Genomic DNA, 22,702 nt, shown 5'->3' on the forward strand with positions numbered 1-22,702 from the left:
TAATGTAATTCTCTAGTCCATTCCTCTGAGAGCAGCTACTTTTTTGTTTCCCAGAGTATCAGAAGAAAAAGGGATTAAGAAACTGCAGAATAAAGACAACTTTGTTGTGGGCTAAAAATACCCTCAGAGGAATGATGCATGGTACCCCAGAGGGAGCAAAGAATTGAAGGTTTCTTCCTTTTTAAATAATGGCTAGCTCTGTGGAGAAGGAAAATAGACTGGCAAATCCTTCTCCTGATAGAAAAAAAAATAGTGCATGATTATTTTGGAGATTCATTTAAAATTTATTCATAAAATTATTCAATCATGCATTCATCAAATATGCCTTGAAAATTTACAAGCAAGGCACTGTTGTAAACTCTGGAGGTAAAAGTTGTTAAAACAGCAGATGAGATGCATATTCACATGTGTCTTTCTAGTGGGTTAAAAAGAAATTAAACAAGAAAACAAATAAGGCAATTCAGCTGGTGATAAGTTCTATGAAGGGAATAAACCATAATAATTTAAAAGAGTGTAGTAGTTGGAACTGTTTTATCTGGAGTGGGCAGAAAAGCCTCCCAAGCCTCTCTTGGGGAAATGGACTAAATGACAAGAATAAGTCAGGCATGTGAGTGTCTGGTGACAGAACCTTTCACACAAAGGAACAGCAAGGGCAAAGGTCCTCTGCCAGATGACACTTGTTTGGATCAGAATGTCACTAAAGGTTAGTGTGACCAGAGCCCAGTGAGCAAAGGGAGAGGGCTGTCTGCGATGGAGATTGAGGGTTGGGCAGGGGCCAAGCAGTTGGGAAAGTTGGAACTTGAAAAGTCTTTTGCATTTTTTAATTTTTGAAAAGCCTGTGGTAGGCAGTATAACAGCCCAAAAATGTTTACATCCTAATCTGCAACCTGTGAATGTGTTATTTTACACGATCAAGTGGAATTTAGGTTGCCAACCAGCTAACCTTAAAATAGGAATAAGCTCAGCATAATCACAGGGTTCCTCAATAATGGAAGCAGAAGGCAGAAGAGTGAGTGTCAGATGATGGAAATGGCAAAAGACTTGCTCTTCCACTGTTGACTTTGAAGATGGAAAGGGTTCAAGCAGCCTCTAAAAGCTGGAAAAGGCAAGAACATATTCTCCCTAGAGTCTCCAGAAGCAATGCAGCTTAGCTGACACCTAAATTCTAGCCCAGTGAGATTTATTTTGGAATTCAGATCTCCAGAACTGTTAGATAATGAATTTGTTTTGTTTTAAATCAATGATTTTGTGGTACCTCATTACAGTAGCAATAAGAATCTAATACAAATCCAGTGGAATGTTGTAAGCCAAGGAGTAGCTTAATTTTAAATAAATGTTAATATATTCTGGTTTGTCCTTGAAGAATAAATCATAAGAATACAAAAGTAGAAAGAATAATTAGGAGGCTACCACACTAGACCAGATGTAAGATAATAAAACTATAATGGAGTAGAATTCCTGGAGAAAGAGTAAACTTCAGATCGATTTTTGAAATAAAAAGTAGCCCACTACTTTTTGAGGAATTAGAGTTTGATGGGAAAAATAGAGAAAATCAACCCTAGACTTTTGGATGAAACATTTGGGGAAATGGGCGTATTTTTTGCTGAATCAACACTAAAGATAAAGACTTTAGCTGAATAAAGTAGTACTCTTTTAGGTGTATTAGCATTGCCATCTGTATTGCAAATATGCAAATTTTGAATTCAAGAGAGAGATTAGAGCAATAAAAAGAAGTATGTAAGAAATCTTCATAAAGATACCTTTGTGTCATTGTTCTGAATTAAATCACTCATGGGAGATTTATGAGTTGAATTCTGTTGAGAATCCAACAGATTTATTCATAATCTGTTCATAATTCTGTTGAGAATCCAACTCATAAATGAGTTGAGATACTTTTGGATTCCTGAGTATATCATTCCTTCATTTAGTGGAACCACAGGATAGGATTAATGTATATGACTGGTCTGGGTTTTCCAAGTTGTGAATACAAAGGATTTTCCACAGTATTTTTTTAAGTTCATCAGTATCTATTAATATTATCTCTTCTTCTATTGGCATATGCAAAGATTAAAACTGATAGGTCAAATAGGATATATATTTAAGCTTTTGTTTTTCTTTCCTAAGGATAATGTCACAACTCTAAGGGTAATATTAGGATAAAAATCTTGGAGAAGGCATGATCTTAATCCTGGTTCTAAACAAAAAGACTTAATATTCTCATTGCAGATCTAGAAGTCTAGGATGAAGGTGAACATAGAGAAATTTGGAAGGGATGCATTATATGAAACCAGAGATCATGTACTGGAAGACTGAGGAATTCATGCAATGCATTGATTCAAAGAACTTAAGCAGATTAAAACTCAAGAAGTAGGCAATGAAATAGACATAGAAAATTAAAGATCTGCATATAAATATAATGAATAGGTCATAGAGATATTTCCCAAAACATTGTACTATGACTTCCAAGCTCTTTGATGTTAAGAACATCTGCTGCATGGTAAAATAGAAAGGACAAAATGATAAAAAATAGAAGATGAACAATCTTAAGATTTTCCCATTTTTTAAATTTTACTTTAAGTTCTGGGATACATGTGCAGAATGTGCAGGCTTGTTACTTAGGTATACATGTCCCATGGTGCTTTGCTGCACCCATCAACCCGTCATCTAGGTTATAAGCCCCACATGCATTACCTATTTGTCCTAATGCTCTCCCTCCCCAACCCCCCACAGGCCCCGGTGTGATGTTCCCCTACCTGTGTCCATGTGTTCTCATTGTTCAACTACCACTTATGAATGAGAACACTTGGTGTTTGGTTTTCTGTTCCCATGTTAATTTGCTGAGGATGATGGTTTCCAGCTTCATCCATTTCCCTGCAAAGGACATGAATTCATTCTTTCTTATGGCTGCATAGTATTCTGTTTTGTGTATATGTGCCACATTTTCTTTATCCAGTCTATCAGTGATGGGCATTTGGGTTGGTCCCAAGTCTTTGCTATTGTAAATAGTGCTGCAATAAACACACATGTGCATGTGTCTTTATAGTAGAATGATTTATAATTCTATACTATACCCAGTAACGGGATTGCTGGGCCAAATGCTATTTCTGGTTTTAGATCCTTGAGGAATCACCACACTGTCTTCCACAATGGTTAAACAAATTTACACTCCCACCAACAGTGTAAAACTGTTCCTATTTTGGGCATGAGGTCTTATATTCCCAACAACCTATTTGGCAAAGATTTTATCCTATTACTGTGTTCTTGAGTTCTATGACTGCCTCTGAGTTTCTGAACATGACACTCTGCCTTTTGAAACACAGCCTAATTTTACCCCCTCCCTATTTATTTCAACTTCTTAAAGTGTTTACAAGATTCCTTTGAATTGAGGTGCCAACACAGAGCCAGAGCAACGTGTCCAAATAGGATACAAGCATCAACAATATTTCTATGAATCGAGGTTCTGGGTCACATGGTTTATCAGTCAGATTTCCCCAGAGAAAAATAGCCAATACTATCTATCTATTGAGAGAGAGAAAAAAAAAGAGAAAGGAAGAGAGAGACAAGAGAGAGAAAGATTATAGTCATGTGTCACTTAACCACCGGGATATGTTCTGAGAAATGTGTTGTTGGATGATTTCGTCATTGTGCAAACATCCTAGAGTGTACTTCCTCGAATTTAGATGGTACAGCCTTCTACCCACCTAGGCTAATATAGTACAGCCTATTGCTCCTAGGCCACAAACCTGTACAGCATGTGACTGTACTGAATACTTTAGGCAACTGTAACACAATGGTAAGCATTTGTATACTAAACATATCTAAACATAGAAAAGATAGAGTCAAAATATGATATAATCTTACAGAACCACTGTTACGTATGCAGTTCATTGTTGACTGAAACTTCTTTTGTGACATATGACACTATAAGGAATTGGTTCACATGATTATTGAGGCAGGGTGAGCTGGCAAGCTGGAGACCCAGGAGAGCAGATGATCAGGTTTCAGTCTGAGTCTGAAGGCCTGAGAGCCAAAAGAGTCAATGTTGGAGTTCTAGTTTGAAGGCCAGGGGGGCTCAAGACCAGGAGAAGCCAATGTTGCAGTTTGAGTCTTAAGGCAGGGAAAAAACAACAACAAAACTGAAGTCTCAGTTCAAAGGAAATCGGGCAGGAGAAGTTCCCTCCTACTGAGGCAGCCCTTTTATCTATTCAGGCCTTCAAATGGTTATGTGAGGTCCATCCACATTAGCAAGAGAAATCAGCTTTATTCTGTCTACAACTTAAATGTTATTCTCATCCAAAAACAACCTCATGGAAAAACCTAGAATAATGTTTGATGAAATATCTGGGCACCCCATGGCCTAGCCAAGTTGACACATAAAAGTAATATGGGGATGTTGGAAAACCAGCTAAGACAAGGAATGGAAATAGGGTAGAAAGGAGTTAGTTCAAATAAATTCAGGGAAAACAAGAACCAATACTAAGAGTGCAGCTTTTACTTGTTTTCAGTTTGTAGTACAGAAACAGTATTTAAAAGTATAATCTTTGGGATCAAATAGATGCGATTTTAAATGGTGCCAGACCTATAATAGCATTACAACGTTGCGCATTTAGTAAACCACTCTGAACCATGATTTCCTTATGTGTAAAATGAGAAGTATAATATTGGCCTAATTAGGTTGTTAGAATAAATATAATATATATAAAACATTTAGCACATTGACACTTAAATATGAAAAATAAACTTTCAGATATTGTTAACATTTGTATCAATATCCTTATTTGTATGAGCAGATTGAATCTCTTAGAGAAGCCTAGAATGAAATAGAAATTCACGTCATCAAACACCTTCTCACTACTAGACTTACTTTCATTTTAAAGGATTTGCTCCATATTTTTCTCATTTTAGAAATTGTACATTTTTGTTGAAATCAATCGTATACAACAAACAAATATCACCAAAACAGTACAGCTCACATATTGCTGCAAAGCTTCACTGATTCTCCCAGCTTTTATTATGTATCTGATTGTGTGGGGTAAGAAATCCCCCTATTACATTGAAAATTAAAATAACCCCTTTGGTCTGATAGTGTCACAGAAGGTTTTATAGCACAAGAAGTGCATGATCTGGTTTTGATGGAGACTGATATCACAGGATGGAAGCAAATTACAAGTGATATTTCCCATGCCTTTTCTCATGGTCTACGAGGTAGTGATTTTCTCACATCATAGAGTATTCATTTCTCTTTATCCTAAGTGAAAAATTTAGTAGAAACACAAAATGCAGGGTTTCAAAAAATCAATTGTTTGCAACCAATGTTTTATATTTTCAAAGATCTTATCTCTTTCTTCAAAAGCCCATTTGCTGCATTCTTACTGGGGTGAGGCAGCAAACTAGATGTGTTACAAGGCTTCCCACCCCTAGAAAGTCAGTATATGGATGTTGCAAACCTAAGTCCTCATAGAAAGAAGAGGTCTAGGGACCATTATGATTCTTTATTGAGTGTTTTATGAAAAGTATTTACCTTAACAAACCAATAATGGGTTGTCCAGGTGGGAGCTAACAAAAACAAGCAATGTAGAAATGTAGTGAAGTTCAGAGTTAGGAGCCAAAACCTGGAGTCACATAGCTTAGGCTTCTAATCCTGGATACATCATGTAACAGTCACATAGCCATCAGCCTGTTAGTGAACCTTATGGGCAGTAAATTTACGCATATATGTGTAATTTGCCTCTGTAAAATCACTTATAATACTGAGATAATATATGTAAAGTGTCTGACAATTACTGCTAACCATTTTTATTCCTTATGACATCTTTATATAGATGGTTCCTAACTTAAATGTTTTGACATATGATTTTTGTCTTTATAATGGTGCAAAAGAGATAGACATTCTGTACAGTATTCAATAAATTATACGAGATATTCAACACTTTGTTATAAAATAGGCTTTATGTTAGATACTTTTGCTCAAATATAAGCTAATGGATGTGTTCTGAGCATGTGTAAGGTAGGCTTGGCTAAGCTATGATGATCTGTAGGTCAGGTATATTAAATGCATGTTCAACTTATGATATTTTCAGGTTACCATGGGTTTATCCAGACACAACCCTATCATAAGTCAAGGAGCATCTGTAACTGTATTTTCACTAGAGATCCACAACTCACATCATAGATTGTTGAACAGGTAGGTTTGCTTTGGATGCAATCATCCTGTCTGGATTGATGTGGCTGAATTTGGAATGACCCAGATAAAGGGATTCAGTAGCCAATTTTCTCTATGTTATTTTAAGTTAATGGCAGTCCAAGTGGGTATGGAATAAGCAACACAGAGATCATGAGTATCTTCCCAAGAAAGTGCCAAGGTATCCACAAAACACCTCTCTTGGACTGGCCATGCAAATTAAGTTCTTGGACAAAGGACAGAAGTTATCCATGTAGAATGTTCTTTTCTTATGATTCAGTGTGGCTGGGGAAGGGTGTTTACCTCAGTTTTTAGTTTAGGACTCAGGTATAGATGGGATGCCACGTAGGTCTGAACTATTTCTGGAGCACAGTAAGAGGAATTCTGATGATTAACATTTCAAAACATGTAAAAAATTGTTTTAAAAAGTGTGAAGATATTTAAATGTAAAAGACAAAGAGGAGATACTCAATTCCTAAACTATTTCAAAGGGTTAAGATAGTGAAATACAAACTAGAGAGAGATTTTAGGAGTATTCAAAATGTGGAACAAAAAAATGTACTTTCCAGCATATAGTATTCATTACTGTTGAATAATTGACAATACCAAAGTGAAAGCAGGCCAGTGAGCAGGCACTGCCCCTGCCTCATTAGTCAGCTTCTTTGCTTTACTTGTTGAAAAACAACCCTGCAGTCCAAGGCTCATTTCATTTCCTTCATCAGTCTGTCCTGATGTGGAAGGGATATATATATATATGCCTCCCACCTGAGAGGTGGGAGGGAGCACATATATAAAAAGCTGTAACTGCATCTGGTGGTACACTGTGAAGTTGCTCTTCTCACACATTATGTCGAGCTTATTATGGATGACACCTGGGCATCCCCGCAGTCTCAGAGACTCGGAATCCCTATATTCTCATCTCAACCTGTTACACAGAAATGGTGTTGACCCCGTTATATTAGAGTAAAATCTGAACCTGGATCCTAACCTATTAATCTGGTACTCTGGCAACTTGCCAATTTATCACTACCTTCTTAGAATCTGCTTCCCCTACCCTGAGAAAACTATTGCAGCCTTTGAGTGAGTAAAATCACAGCCAGAGCCTATACTAAGCAACACTCTCCACCTGAGTTAGAACAGGTGAAGGCATAATTTGTGCAGACTAAATACGAAATGCATTAAGACATCACATCAGGGGTTAATTTAATTTTATTTTCCCAATGATCTTTAGAAAGACAGCCAGAAGAAAGATGCTAAATCTTGTCTCGGAATTCAAAAGATATCACAACAGGTGTGACACAAAACTAATGGGAATTGTTTATGTACCAGAAGAATAGCATGAATATTATTAACCTTTATAGATGATATGAAATGTAGAGATAGTGAACCGGAAGTGCTTCTGCTCCCTGAATCTCCCCCAAAAAAACCGTGAGTATGCTAGGGTTAGCAGGGGCATCCTTCTGACATTGTGATTGAGATGGGAAAAAGTCCAGACCATCACCGACATCCAATCCATCCAGAAATCCAGGATTTGGCCAATCTGCCTGTGATTGCTGCTTCTCTATGTGGGAGTGTGGAATCAAACAACGGTGTAGAAAAATCTTCATATTTTCCTTGAACTCAGGCATAGTGGTGGCATTTAGGAAAAACAGTGAACAAAAACTTATCTCAGTCAGGACTTTGTTATGGAGTAGAGTCACTATCCGTGCTGTAGGATATTGAGTTATTATAGGACTGGTTGAAACGTGTAGGAGAGGTGGGGGTTGGAGGATAGGGAAAGAGACTAGTAAATCTGAGAAACCATGTACTTTCAGAACCAGAAAAGGGGACCTTGTGCAGAGGTCTTGGTCTCTCTATCTCTCTTTTACTGCATCTAGCTGCAAAAACAGCTTCAGAAACAATGGTTGCTGATTCACTTTTCTCTTCCAAACTGTGCATATGTTTTTCCTGTGGCCAACGTTAATCTGACACCAAAGAGGGAGGGGATCTGGTACATGCAGTTCCAGGCATAACAAAGGCCACGCAGCACAGCCTACCTTTCCAAGCCAACACTCACAGGTAGAGTAACAGCATCACAGTACAGAGATGTGAGTGGCATCTGCCTTTGAGTAAGGGACTGGTTAGCTGCTATTTTATGGGTTTCCTGACACCATGATACGGATGGAAGCCAATTACCTGAGAGCCATCAAAAAGAATGGGACAAAGTGAAAGAGTCAGTTATTTCAAAATCAGCTCTGTTCAATGTTATCACAAGATTGATGATCAGATGAGATCAAGGTCAAGAATACCTTTAAGACACACATGTGCGCACACACATATGCAAACCTACACATGCACACGCACACAAACACTATCCTACTAAATTGACAGTAGCTGGGAAAGCCTTTGTTGCAATAGAGCCATTCAGAGATCAGGAAGATGGAGAAAGCTCGATGGTGGAAATTTAAATTGGGTAGGACTAAACATAAATTACACATTTGAGTGGAAGAAAAATTCCTGGATTAGAATAAGCTACACTGAATTAGCAAGATCAATTTTTCCAACTCTAAGCAGAAATATGGCCTCCTAAGATAAAGTGAATTTTTTGAACAAGTAATTTTATGACATTACACTGTTCCGATCACTATGAGGACTTCCCTAAAGCTGTGTCACAAATGCTGAATGGACATGACCTCCTCCCCGTGCGTCTGCAGAGCATGAGCTTGCCAAGTTCATCAGTCCCCTGCTCAAGGATTCTAAGTTACTCTTGGGGGACTAGACATAGAAATTATTTGTCTCCCCAGCCCAATCCTATGCATTCCTGGACCCTTTCTATCCTGAAAGACTGGTGCCACTAAAGGTCCTGCATTCTTTGCCTCAGAGTCTGCTTCCAATATGACATTCACAGCAGCCAAAAGAACTTTTTCTTACAGTGGTTTATATTCCAATGACTGACACTAAGTATCTTTAAATATCTACTCAGTTTGGAGCCCTTCTATTGGCTTAAAACTTCTCCTATATAAAATGGAATGTATTCAAGATTTCATCTTAAATATGAGTAAAATGCTGTGCTATGTTCAGAGAGATTAGAGAAAGCTTAGAAAAGTGTTTGTCACAATAATTCTGCAAAGGAAATTATCAGTATGTGCAATTCCAATACCTTGCAGAGAGGATCCTTTAAAACATTTCTGTAAATGTCTATTTAGGTCAAGGGTTATACTGCAAAGGATAATTGAGCCTATATAAAACATGGGCACCTAATGTGCAAGATTTAAGACACTCCAATCTCAAGGGCCTGTGATTGTTTCCATGGGTCCTGAAAAAATAACAACAAGAACAACAACAAAATTCTGCATGCTTCCAGTAGATTATTAAAGCGATCAAAAAAGAGCCATTCACTTACTGTTTTTAACTAGGCATACCATAGTTCTAAACATCATACTAATCAAAATTCTAGAAGCATGCCAGATCTCCAGTCACTATTAATGAATAATAAGATAGGAAACAAAATATTTGAAGCAACAGTGTACTAAATTATGTCACATATTATTTTTTATTTTCACCTACTTGTACATCAATAAATGTTGCAATGTTGCTTTTTTAACAATCAATTCTAAGTGATATTGTAAAATTTTTTCTCTCATAAAAAATACAAGCGAAGTGGAAGAAAACATAAGTTATCATAGCAGTTAGGGAAAATATATTGATATATTTCCTTCAAGTAATGCTATCCAAGTTGCTAGCCAAGATATATCTAGTATGTGTGTGTGTATGTGTGCGCATGTATGTGTGTATGCATGTTGGATTATTGATCTTTAAGAAAAATTCTAGAAATAATTTGGATGAACATGAATTCAGTGATCCTAATTCAAACCCAAGAAAGTCCAATTATGAGTCATCCTTTATTAGTCCCAGTTGGATTTGTTTGAAAAAAAGTAATTAGTTTTCTATATTCTGTGATTTGCAGGATGATTAGAAATTAACTCCTTTCCAAAACATCTCTCACCAACAGTGCCATTGTGCTTGAAATATTGTTATATATTAATTATTACTAAAATATTACTGCCTCAGGATAATTCGTAACAACAACATAAACAACTAACCTTTGCTAAGCATTTGTTATGTGCCAGGAATTCTGTTAAATCTATCAAGTGCATTATTTCACATAATTCTTAAAGCTAAAAACTAAATTCTGGAAACTAAAGCTTAAAGAGGTGAAATAACTTACCAAACATTGCACAGATGGATAATGGTGGAAATGTATGTTCCAATACTTTGAAATTTACCTTATTCTTTATATCTGTTATATTTTATATTTGTTCTAGAAAATATGCTTATATTTTATATTTGCCTCTTGGCAAGAATACTCTTTCTGCTCTGAGTGTCAAAATTTTATCATTCAATATAAAGCTTTGTATGATGATCACAGACAAGTATCCTCTACATTTGAGCTGTTCTTCTATAATCGTGTCACAGTGATTTGAAATATTTTTTAAATTTCAATATTCCTTACCATGCTACATTTTTAAGGGCAGTGAACGTATCTTTTATATAATAACAATTATTATTGTTACTGCTATTCTTAGTGTTCTAAGACTAAACACAATGGCAACTGCATATATGATGTTCCATAAATGATTGCTAGATGAGCATATAAAATTAGCATCAGCATCTTATAATGTTTTATGTTGCTTTCCTTTATAGTGAAATCTATAGTAGCATGGAAAACTTTAATGCCCAGGAGATATCAATAGATATTAATCAATATCTAATACCCATTTATAGAAACAAAAATGATAAAAGGATGTGGAAATTCTTTGTGGTTTGGCGTTGAGACAGACCTGCTTTTGCTGTTCACTAAAACAAATTGTCCTGATAAAGTGATTTAGGTGTTGATGACAAAGAAGAGTGGTTGGAGCCTTCAGTTACAATTGGTGAACTGGACCCTCATGCTTAACTCTCCTCCAATCTGAAATCCGCACAAACAATATTAAAGGGTTAACAAAATGAATTACAAGATCAAAAATAGCAGGTAAGAAGAATAATTAGGAATGAAGTTTTGGAGGCTATGATATAGATGCATAAGTAAGTAGCACTCTAGACCAGGGGTTGGCAAATACTTTCTGTAAAGATTCAGATAATTTGGCCTGTGGCCCACACAGTCTCTGTCATAACTACTCAATTTTGTCATTGTAGTGTGAAAGCAGCCATAGGCAACACAATAATGAATGAGCACATCTATGTTCTAATAACTTTATTTACCAAAAGAGATAGGTAACAGTCATGTCATGGTTTGCCATCTGCTGATATAAATCCATAGACTTGAAAACTGAACTTAAGCTTAGAGTGAAAGAAGCTCAGACTAGCCCACTGTAGACCTGAGAATGGTGCAAAGGTTCAGGAATTGGCAATAAAAAGTAATCTAAAATGTGGTATGCACTTGAAGCATTTAGGAGCACTGTTTGTCAATTCAGGCAAGAGGCAATTAGACCGGAAGTTGCACTATGTCACCTGTTACTGACTGATTTCTTGTATCTCGCCAAAATTCGTATCTTGAAATCCTAACCTTCAATGTGACGGTATTAGGTGGTGGAGTCTCTGAGAGGTTATTAGGTCATAAGTTTAGAGTACTTATGGGTGGAATTAGCGACCTTATAAAAGAGGTCTCAAGGAGTTTGCTTGCCCTTTCCACCATGTAAAGATATCAGATGTCAGCAGTCTGCTACCCAGAAGAGGGCTCTCAGCAGAATAAACCACGTGGCACTCTAATCTCAGATTTCCAGCCTCCAAAACTGTGAAAAATAAATTTCTGTTGTTTATAACACACCTAGTGTCTTATAAACATGCTGGTATAGACACCTAGTCTATACCACTTTGTTACAGCAGCCTGAACTAATACAACATCAAATGCGGCCATGAAACTGTTTTCTTGCTGCCCTGAAAGAAACATCGAAATTACAATTCTGAGAAGATGGACCATCAGGAATCTGGACTAGAAAACAAGAGGAATAGTTAGAATCAGTGATAATTTTCTGAAAGCAGAAAATGGTAAGAGCCCCTACCTCTTCCATTTCCCTACTGATTTTAGCAGGCTGGCAGCCTAGTTTGTCTTCCAGGGAGGACATTGGAAGAATTTTATCTAGCCAGTAAAACCAGCCCCAAAGAATATCTTGAAGAAAAGTGGGGATCTGCAACTTATGGTACAGTTATTTTTAAGCATAGTCAATCATGCTTTTCAATAGTTTGTATCCATAAAACAAGGAGTTATCTCTAAAAGAAAAATTCAGAGAATAAAACTATGCCTTGAAATTAATATGTATTAACATCAATTTAAAAATCAGAAGAATACTGAGGGTTGAAGTTAAAATTGAAGACTTTTCTCAGAAAGTAGATTAGAAATACCAAACATATTAATAGAAAACAAAAATTATTTAAAAATACAGACTCTACCCAGATGTTATAGAAACTGAAAAACAGGAATTACAGAATGAGGGTATGAAAGATGGAGGAGGAATAAATAATTCAATGTTTTTTTTTTTTTTTTTTTTTCAGAACACAGAACTGTGCATTTATAGATTAAAAGGTTCCAACAAATGCTCAGGATGATAGCTAAAGGACATACTATCATAAAATTTTAGAATAGGCAGTTAAAAAAGAATATCCTAAAAATGTTCATAGAGAGATTTTAAAAAAACAGGGGGGAAATAAGAACAAAATCAGATTGCAGACTTGGGGTTAAGAATAAGCATGGAAGGATAAATACAAAGGAAACTACACCAAAGCACATCATTGTCAAACTATTGAAAATCAAAGTTAAGGAAAGAATAATAAAAGCAGACAGAAAGAAAATGACATACTATACGTAGTCTATATTGGATTAAAGTGTTTGCAAATTAATTCCTATTTTCCCATCAAAAGGTAGAATTTACTTACTTGACATTTTCCATGTGTTATTTATTTCTGTCATATTTTTCTTTATGTCCTTGAACAGGTTTATAATATCTGCTTTAAAATCCTTTTTAGATTTTAAAAATCTGAAAAGATTGTTGTATGGTAGAACCACCTGACAGCAAAAACTTAAGCATACCCTGAAAATGATCCTACGTGGAGGATACTCCTGACAGCAATAACCTAAGCATACCCTATATGGGAGATGTGATTGACAGCAATAACTTAAGAAATGAGGATTGCCACGTGGAGGTTGCTAGTAGGTAGTATGTTAAGTGAGAGCACTATGTAAACTGCAGGCTTTTTGCAAGCAGTGGCAATTCTCCTGTCCAGCCTACCGCTACCACACTGGCTTGTAAGTTCCCTTGAATGAAGCCTATGTTTCATTTACTAGCTCTGGATCTATTCTTTGGCCTCTTGAACCCAGTGCTATCCCTTTTGAAGTTAATAGGGATCCAGCATGGCACTGGTAATTATAAAATCTCAGATATCGTAATGTCACTTTCAATAAATGTTTTCTCTTTTAGTGATGGGTAATATTTTGACCATGTCTACTAGTTTTCTCTTGTATGCTGTTCATCATGGAGTAGTTATGACCTTTTCTTTTAAGAGGTATTCAACTTGGTTCCAGCACGCAGTTAAATTAGAGATGGTATCTTCTGATGTAACCAGCTTGGTTTTGTTCTCTGTCAGTTCATATCCACTTAGAGTTTGAACTGAGTACTAGAGTGTGTCCTTACTCTTGGTTATTTTCTTTATCTCTAGGTTATGGCTCTTTGAAGGTCTCAGCTGAATACCTGGGGTTGTTATATTTCTCCTTTCTGGTTGTATCATAACCACTTTAGTGTCTCCCAGTTTTGCACATTTTCTGCAACAGGTGATCTCTGTTAAGCCCTTAACACTTTACTCTGTGCATATGCCTCTTGACCCTTATCCAAGAACCCTTGCTGAATGTACGCACAAACTTCTGTGAACTATCCTCCCTGCAGCCCCTTCTTTTCAGTTATCTCCTCCCACAAATTCTGGCCATTTCCACAGCTCAGAATTCTGAACTCTGCTCTCTCAACTTGTTGAGACCAATGTGTCGCTTCCTTGTTCTTTGTCAGAAAAGTGCTCCAAAATAGAAACTTGGGCATCTTGTGGGTTTGATCATGGGGCTCACTTTTTGTATCGTCCTTCTCCCAAAGATCACAATTCTTTACCATCTACTGTTCAACACCTCAACATTATTTCTTAACATTTATTTCCCCAGTTTTAAAAAGTTTACAATTGGGAGGGCAAGTTTGTTACCAGTTAATCTTTCATGGCTGGAAGCAGAGGAGACTCAATTTTTATTTTCAAAGATAAACTTCCTTTTAAACTTTTACAATTCAGAATAATGCTGGAGAATTGGTTCTGAGTATCCAGTGTAATTGATTTCCTTCCAGACCCCACTCATTTTCCTCATTCACCTTATAAAAGGGAACATTCTCATTAGTCTTAGAAATTTGAACTTGCACAGACTGCTATCTGGCAAAATGTTATGAAGATAAGATATGTAAATGGTGAGCCCATAACTTACCCAATTACGTGATAAAATTTTAAGCTGTTTGCTTTATCCCTCTCTGCAAACCTGACCAATTACAATGCCTGGACAGTAGATTACTTAACTGAGTTCATTTACTTCTGGCCTAGACTGTGTTTCTTCAGTTTTCAAAACTGTGCATCTGTATCATAGACTATAACCTCCAAGCCATCTTTTGAACTTCTGCTTTTATAAACGTTATTCAGCCAACTATCATCCTAGTAATAGCAGTTGCCACAAGTTGTTATTGCAAAGGTTTTCTCTTCCTAAAATTCTTGTGTCTTATCATTATCTTCTTTACTGCTATTAGTATGCATAATTAATTTCTCCAAATTATTTGATCTGCAGTAACAGGAAGGATGAGTTGCTATTTGTTAGATTTATTCAGTATGTTCTATAGTTGCTAGGTGATACCAGCCAGTACCAGCAAAAAATACTTAATAATCTTCAGATTAAATTTTCTTGTTACTTTTCCTTTAAGCAGCACAAGGCACCCGGACCAGACCGATTTAGACTACATTATTAAACTCCTAGGATTAAGAAAACATTTTGATTGGTCTACAGATTAATGTAAAGGGCAGATTAATTTTTGTGAAAGAATACTTCAGCTGAAGCAGCTGCTCATCTTTTAAAGTGCTAACATCATCACATTCTAGCACACTACAGTATGGTTTTCTAAGAATAAAGATATCCAAAACAGAAACTAATAAGGCATATCTAAGTAGGGTGTTTGGTAATCATGAGATAACACTCTGGAGGGATTAGAAGCATGAGGCTGCATTTCTGTCAAATTATTAGCTCATGATAACTCCTTCCTTCTTGTCACACCTGACTGCATAATTTCTATCCAGTTAAAAATGACATTTTCGGGTGATTCAAGCAATTTAGGTGCAAACATTCTTTTATTTCACAACCTATTTGGAAGACAGATCACTGAAAACCATAGGTGGCTTCATTCCTCAGATACTCTCATACACACTAGGTAAGAAAATCGTCTAGAACATATCAGATGAGCCTGGCTAGAACAAGGGAATCTAGGCTCCTGGGTCAAGCAGGTGAACTTATGTTGTTTTGTCCAAGGCCATAACATGATTTGCTCTGCTCCATTTGTTTCATGTCAGCAATGACTGCTGAAAACTACCCATGTATTTTTAAGGAATCTTTTTTTTTTTTTGCAATTGTAATCAGGTTGGAGGTTTCTTGTAGATATGGTAACAAGGAATCCTAATTCTAAATCATACATTGTTATAATTAGAAAAAGTTATCCATTGTAACTGTGAGTGTAAACTATATAAGAAAATAGTTTTGATTATCATATGTATAAAATGATTAAGACTATTTTGTTTTATACATTATTTTATATGTTAAACTATTTACATGTATATATACATACATACCTATATGCACACACATATATTCACAAGGTGACATGAAAGACATTTGTAAAGATATGCCAATATTATAACACAGCTTTAAAGTTTTCAGTTCCTTGTAAGAACATCCCATGTTAAGTGGCAGAAAATATCTCAAAAATAACATTTAATATACTTGTATTCACTTAATATTATGCTAACCATTTTGTACATGTCTATATGGTTTCCACAATAATACTTTTGAACTTTTGCTTGTATGAATTTATGTCCTAAATAATATCCCAATTTTTTGAGGTTCCAAAATCCACCAAAATGTTTTTCTATTTCTCATTTTGTTTCTCTGTAATTAATGGTGCTGACATTAACATAATTTAAAAAGAAAATTTGGTTTCCTTGTCTCAAATTACTTCCCCAGAATAAATCCCTGAAGATAGAATTCCTAGGTCTAAATGTATAGCTCTCGCTATGTATAACCATATTGCTTTCTGTAGTTATAAATTTGGCTTTGCCACCACCATAGTTAATAGGTCATTCAAGTATGTATCACTGCCTGGTCTTGAAGAGACTTAAGCTGTTGCTTCATCCAGCCTCACATAACTACCATTGCTATTTAATTCATACTGACAATTGATGACCATTTCCGACAGCTCTGTCCTTCCTGCTACAGACCTTCTAGTTGGGTACTCTCGTTTCTCTGTCTTATTACATTCTTGGCCAATTTTTTTTCTGATCTAGTTTTGTGCATCACTTGTTATTCTAATGGATCCTGATAACAGAATACCCCAGGGATCCCCCTCAGAAGCCCTTTAGTTATGGTACTCTATCATGTTCTTTGCCCCTCTCCATGGTTATAACCCTTTGTGTGGACAATGCTTAAAAAGCAGAAAATGGTTTATCTGGGACAGTAATAAACTGATCCATCCAGGCAATAGAATAATGATGATGATGTATTCTTCTGCTCTCAATGACCAGTTGATGATATGACCCAGAATAGACAGGGTGAGGCAAATTATAACAATGTATCAACAGGACTCCGCAGAAAGTTATTTCATGGTGTTAAAAATCTCTTGACATTCCATTAAACTAAGATAATTAATACTAAGAAAGAAATACTACAAGCCAGGAAATAAACTTCAAAATAAGTATAATAAGATGGAAAACATCATTCTCAGTAAACTATCGCAAGGACAAAAAACCAAACACCGCATGTTCTCACTCATAGGTGGGAATTGAACAATGAGAACTCATGGACACAGGAAGGGAAACATCACGTGGGGGTGGGGGGGGGGGGGGGGACAGTTAGAGTATACTTAATGAAAGTAATGGGTGCAGAATCAATGGACATGGATACATATGTAACAAACCTGACATTGTGACATGTACCTAAAACCTAAAGTATAATATATCTTAATGTTTTCATCTCAAATAAATTAATAAAGGTTTCATGAAAAATAGGCAAATTTTTAAATATATTTTTGGATGGTTGTAAGGAAATGGGTATGCATTTAGAATACCAATTTTTATGCAAGTATGTATAAATAAAAGGTTTACAATGGATTTTTGTGACTAAATAGAATTTTAAGTAACTTTTTTTTTTTTTTTTTGAGAGGGAGTCTCACTCTGTCACTCAGGCCTCCCGGGTTCAAGCGATTCTCCCGCCTCAGCCTCCTGAGTAGCTGGGACTAGAGGCACATGCCACTAGGCCCAGCTAATTCATTTTGTATTTTTAGTAGAGACGGAGTTTCACCATATTTACCAGGATGGTCTCGAACCCCTGACCTTGTGATTCACCCACCTCAGCCTCCCAAAGTGCTGGGATTACAGGCGTGATCCACCGTGCCAAGCCGTTAAGTAACGTTTTGTATAGTAGGTACCCTTCAGATTTTTAAACTGCTGTATAATGACAGATAATCACTGCATTCTTAATTGTATTTGCGTCTTAAAGAAATATTCTTTATAAAAAGAAATATGCACTTTTATCATTTTATTGTAATTATATGTACAATTTACCATTTTAAACAGCTTTAAGTGTATAATTCAGCTCCATTATTTACATTCACAATGTTGTACAACCATTGCCAATATCCATCTCTAGAACTTTTCATCAACCCAAATAGAAACCCTGTATCCATTAAATAATAACTCCATATTCCCTTTCCTCTAGCCCCTGGTAACTGCTATTATATTTTACGTCTCTATGAATTTGTCAATTTCAGGTACCTCATATAAGTAGAATTATACATATTAGCTCTTTTGCAACTAATCTATTTCACTTTGTCTGATGATTTCAAGGTTCATCCATGTTGTAGCCTGTATCAGAATGTCATTCTATATTAAGGCTGAATAACATATAATTGCATGTATATACCACATTTTGTCTATCCAGTCTTCTGTGGGTGGACACTTTGTTATTTTCATCATTTGTCTATTTGAATAAAGTTTATATGAACAGTAGTATACAAAGTATCTGTTTTACTCCCTGCTTTCAATTCTGCGTATGTGTATATATCTTTTTATTTGGGGTATGTGCAGAGAATTGCTAAATCACGTGGTAATTCTCTAACATTTTGAAGAACACCAAACTTTCCCCCAGCAGCTATACCATTTTACATTCCACCAGTAATACACCAACACTTGTTATTTTCCTTCCTTTTTTTTTCCATCATAACCATCCTAAAAGGCAAGAAGTGAAGGTAAAATGTATACCTTTAAAACTTTTTTTTTCCACCATAACTTGTGTCTTACATTACCCACAGCATTCATGTGGGAAAGCATCCTAAATATGGTCTTCTTTAAAGTTATACAATTTAACCACAAAAGATTGCTAATCTGAAAGAGATTGCAATCCAACTGGTTCTAGAAAAACAATAAACAATAATTTATGATACCTAACTGGATAATGCAAGCACTGGGGTACTAATTTTATCAAATTATTTGCCATGTGATTTACTGTGTGTGTTTGTGTGTGCAATTATTTTTAAGCATTTGTTGTGTGGAAAATGCAACTTTATAATGTGTTATCTATAGTTTATTAGGCTTCTAAATTTGTTTTGTCTTTATCAGTGCAAGAATGTTGCCCCTAAGAGGAACTTCTTTTTTTGTGCATGTATTTATCAGTAATCAGCATTTTGCTAATCTAGACTTTACACCCATTTCTTATTTATTCCAGGTTTTATACACATTTCTAATAAAAATATATTCCAACTCTCTCATTAATTCAATAATCCAAATAAAACTCTTCCCTAATAATCAGCCTCAAAATAAAAGAAACAAAGACTATTTAAAAGAAATCCAGGGAAGATTTGAAACAGTAAATTGTAATTAAAAATTGGGTTTTTTTGGCCTGGCACAGTGGCTCAAGCCTGTAATCCCAGCACTTTGGGAGGCTGAGGTGGGCAGATCACTAGGTCAGATGTTTAACACAAGCCTAGCCAACATGGTGAAACCCCTCTCTGCTAAAAATACAAAAAATTAGCCGGGCATGATGGTGTGTGCCTGTAATTCCAGCTACTCAGGAGGCTGAGGCAGGAGAATCGCTTGAACCCAGGAGGCGGAAGTTGCAGTGAGCCGAGATCACACCACTACACTCCAGTCTGGGTGGTAGAGCGAGACTCTGTCTCAAAAAAAAAAAAAAAAAAAAAAAAAAGTGTTGTTTTTTTCTTTTTTTAATTTCAAGCATAAATGCCTGCTTAAGGATCTGAACTCCCCTTTTACAAGCTGAATGAGGACACTGACACAGATGGAGGAACTAGAATGTGTTAGAGCCTGAAAGGTATATATGTACACAGTTATAAGACAATAATAATCTTTATAAGCTAATATAAATATTAGCTTATGCAGTAAAAAAATAGAAAAGACACCAAATGAACTCTTTCCCAGATTAAATGCTAACAAAAAGCTAACAAACCAGAAGTCAATAAATGTATCATTTTACACAAATTCCAAAATGAGTCATAAAAAAGTTTTAAGACATTGTAGGAGTATACAGGTAGAAATAGTTTGGGGACTATCCACAAAAACATAGAAATTAGCTGGTTTGAAATATAAAAGCTGTCTAAGTCTATTAGGTCTACTTTACCAAAATACCTTAGATGGGTAATTTATACACAATAGAAACTTATTTTTCCCAGTTCTGGAGGCTAAAAGTCAAAATCAAGGTACCAACAGATTTGGTTCTTAGAGAGGGCCTGTTTCTCATAGGTGGCATTTCTGTATGTTGTCGCATGGTGAATGACAAGCTGGCCTTCCTCAAGCCTCTTTTGTAAGTAACACTAATCCTATTCATGGGGGCCTATTCTCCCACGACCTAATCACCCCCCAAAACCCCATCTCTTAATTTCATCATAAGCAGAATGCTTAATAGCACAGGATTCTGCCCCTGGGTTCCCCAAATTCATATTCTTCTCACATGCAAAGTACACTTATTCCATCCCAATAGCTTCCAAATTCTTAACCCATTCCAGCATCAACTTTTAAGTTTAAAGTCCAAAGACTCATCTAAATATCATCGAATTCAGAGATGAAAAACTCAAGGTGTGATTCATCTTGAGACAGCTTTCTCTCTGGCTGTGAGCCTGTGAAATCAAACAAGTTATGTGTTTCTAAAACACAATGGTAGAATAGGTATAATATAGACATTTCCATTTCAAAAGGGAGAAATAGGAAAGACGTTAAAAAAAAAAAAAAAGTAAAAGATCTCAAGTAACTCCAAAACCCAACAAGGCAAACAACGATAAATCTTAAGGCTTAAGAACAATTCCCTTTGACTCAATGTACCACCTTCTGGAAACACTGGGGTGAAGATTGGGCCCCTATGGCTCTGGACAGACTCACTCTGATGGCTTTGTTGAGTGTAGCCCACACAGCAGTTCTCAGGCATGGGAGTCATGCCTGTGATTCTTCAAGCTGGAGTTGCATGCTGGTGGACCTTCTGGTCTGGACTTGCTGTGATGTTCTGCTCCCACAGCTCCAGTAGGCATTGCCATAATGGCTGGTCTCAGAGGTGGCTGTGCCCCAGTGGGTAAGACTCTGCCTGGACCTCCCAAATGTCCAATACATCCTTTGAAATCTACATGAAGTTAGTCATTTCCCCACAATTTGTGCACCCTAGAGATGGCAATACCTGATGCTGCCATGGTTTACCACCTGTGCATTCCAGAGGGGTGGCCTGAGTAGCACATGGGCTCACCTGAGCCACAATTGAGGCTGCCAAAAAGTCTTGTACCAAAATACAGGAGCAGTGCCTTGAAATTTTGTTGCCCGCAAACCCATGGCATTCTGGATGGTGATGGGTGGGGCAGCCCCAGAGAGCTCCGAAATGCCTCCAGAGTCACTCTTTTATTTTCTTGATGAATAACATCTGGCTTCCTTCTATCCATACTAATCTCACCAAACATTCGGCCATATCCTTGATGTTCTTTTCTGAAAACATTTTCTCATTCTTTACAATATGGCCAGGCTGATAATTTTCCAAATCTTTAAATTCTGCTTTTCTTCTGTTGATGTAATCAGCTTCAATTATGCAAACAATGACTACTACACTGTAACAAATAGTGGAACAACAATATGTAAGACATCCAGGTCCCTGAAAGACTTCATAGATCAGAGCCACTCTGCTAACCTGGGCCAGACTGAATATAACATGATTGAGAAATAAACAAGACATAACTTTCTTAGCTTTGCCTATTCTAGCCCCCATCTGATCTGTAATAGGCCTTTTAACCTTCATTCTAAGTCTCACTGTTTCTTGCCTTATCCAGTACAACAATTCTGTTATGGTTAAACTCCATCTTTATCTCCTTTCTGGAACATGTCAATGGATAACATCTCCAGATGTAGGTGGTTTTCCAGATACAGAGATATAGTTATTACTATTACTCTCTCTTCAATCCTAAACTTACCCATGTAGTCTCCATTACTTTCAGAATAAAGATCAAGCTCCTTTATGAAGCCATGCAAGATTCTTCATAGTTTGTCCTGAATTTATCTTTTCAATATTTTTCCAAGTACCTTATACTTTATCATATTAATTTTTTTTTCTAAAATGCTAAGTCCCATCAATTACATACACATCTACATGCACTTGTCCCTCAGCTGTCATTGTTATGCCCAATGGAATTTTACTTACCCTTTAAGAATCAGATCATGCATTATGACTTTTAACCCTTCAATTGCTTTAAGAGGGGTAAATAATTTTTGGTTCATATGCTTCATCAATTTGACTCATTATAGTGCATTTTAGTTCAACACATACTTATTCCTAGATTGTCTATATTGTCTGTATATAACATGGTAAATTATTTGAGAGGAAGAACTATTTCGTGTTCATTTGGTAAGCCAAGTATCTAGGATAATACTTGGTTAACTGTAAGTACTTTTATTGATTAAATTTACAAATAAAAATCCAGGAAGCCTATTCATAGTGCTATGGTTTGCATGAGTTCCCCAAAATTCATGTGTTAGAAACTTAATTCCCATTGCAGCAGTATTAGGAGGTGGGATATTTAAGAAGTGATTTGATCATAAAAGCTCTGCCCCCATGAATGAATTAATGCCATTATTGTGGGAATCCATTTGTTATCTCAAGAGTAGGTTCTTATAAATGATGAGTCAGCCCCTGCTTCTCTCTCTCCCACCCATGTGATGTCTTCTGCCATA

General features: G+C 36.3%; 1 long non-coding RNA gene across 2 annotated transcripts in view; it reads right to left on the reverse strand.

Moving 5' to 3' along the window:
- The window catches only part of LOC131381714 (uncharacterized), a 128,772-nt gene that overhangs the window by 64,734 nt on the left and 41,336 nt on the right, over positions 1–22,702 (reverse strand). Inside the window, exon 2 of one of the 2 annotated variants that reach the window (XR_009210605.1) lies at positions 2,754–2,871. The exons of the other annotated variant lie outside the window; for it this stretch is intronic. This is a non-coding gene — a long non-coding RNA (uncharacterized LOC131381714). The remainder of the gene's footprint in view (positions 1–2,753; positions 2,872–22,702) is intronic. 2 annotated transcript variants of the gene reach the window in all.

The sequence above is a fragment of the Hylobates moloch genome, unplaced genomic scaffold (genome assembly GCF_009828535.3).
Source record: "Hylobates moloch isolate HMO894 unplaced genomic scaffold, HMol_V3 SCAFFOLD_17, whole genome shotgun sequence".
In the NCBI taxonomy this organism is placed as follows: Eukaryota; Metazoa; Chordata; class Mammalia; order Primates; family Hylobatidae; genus Hylobates; species Hylobates moloch.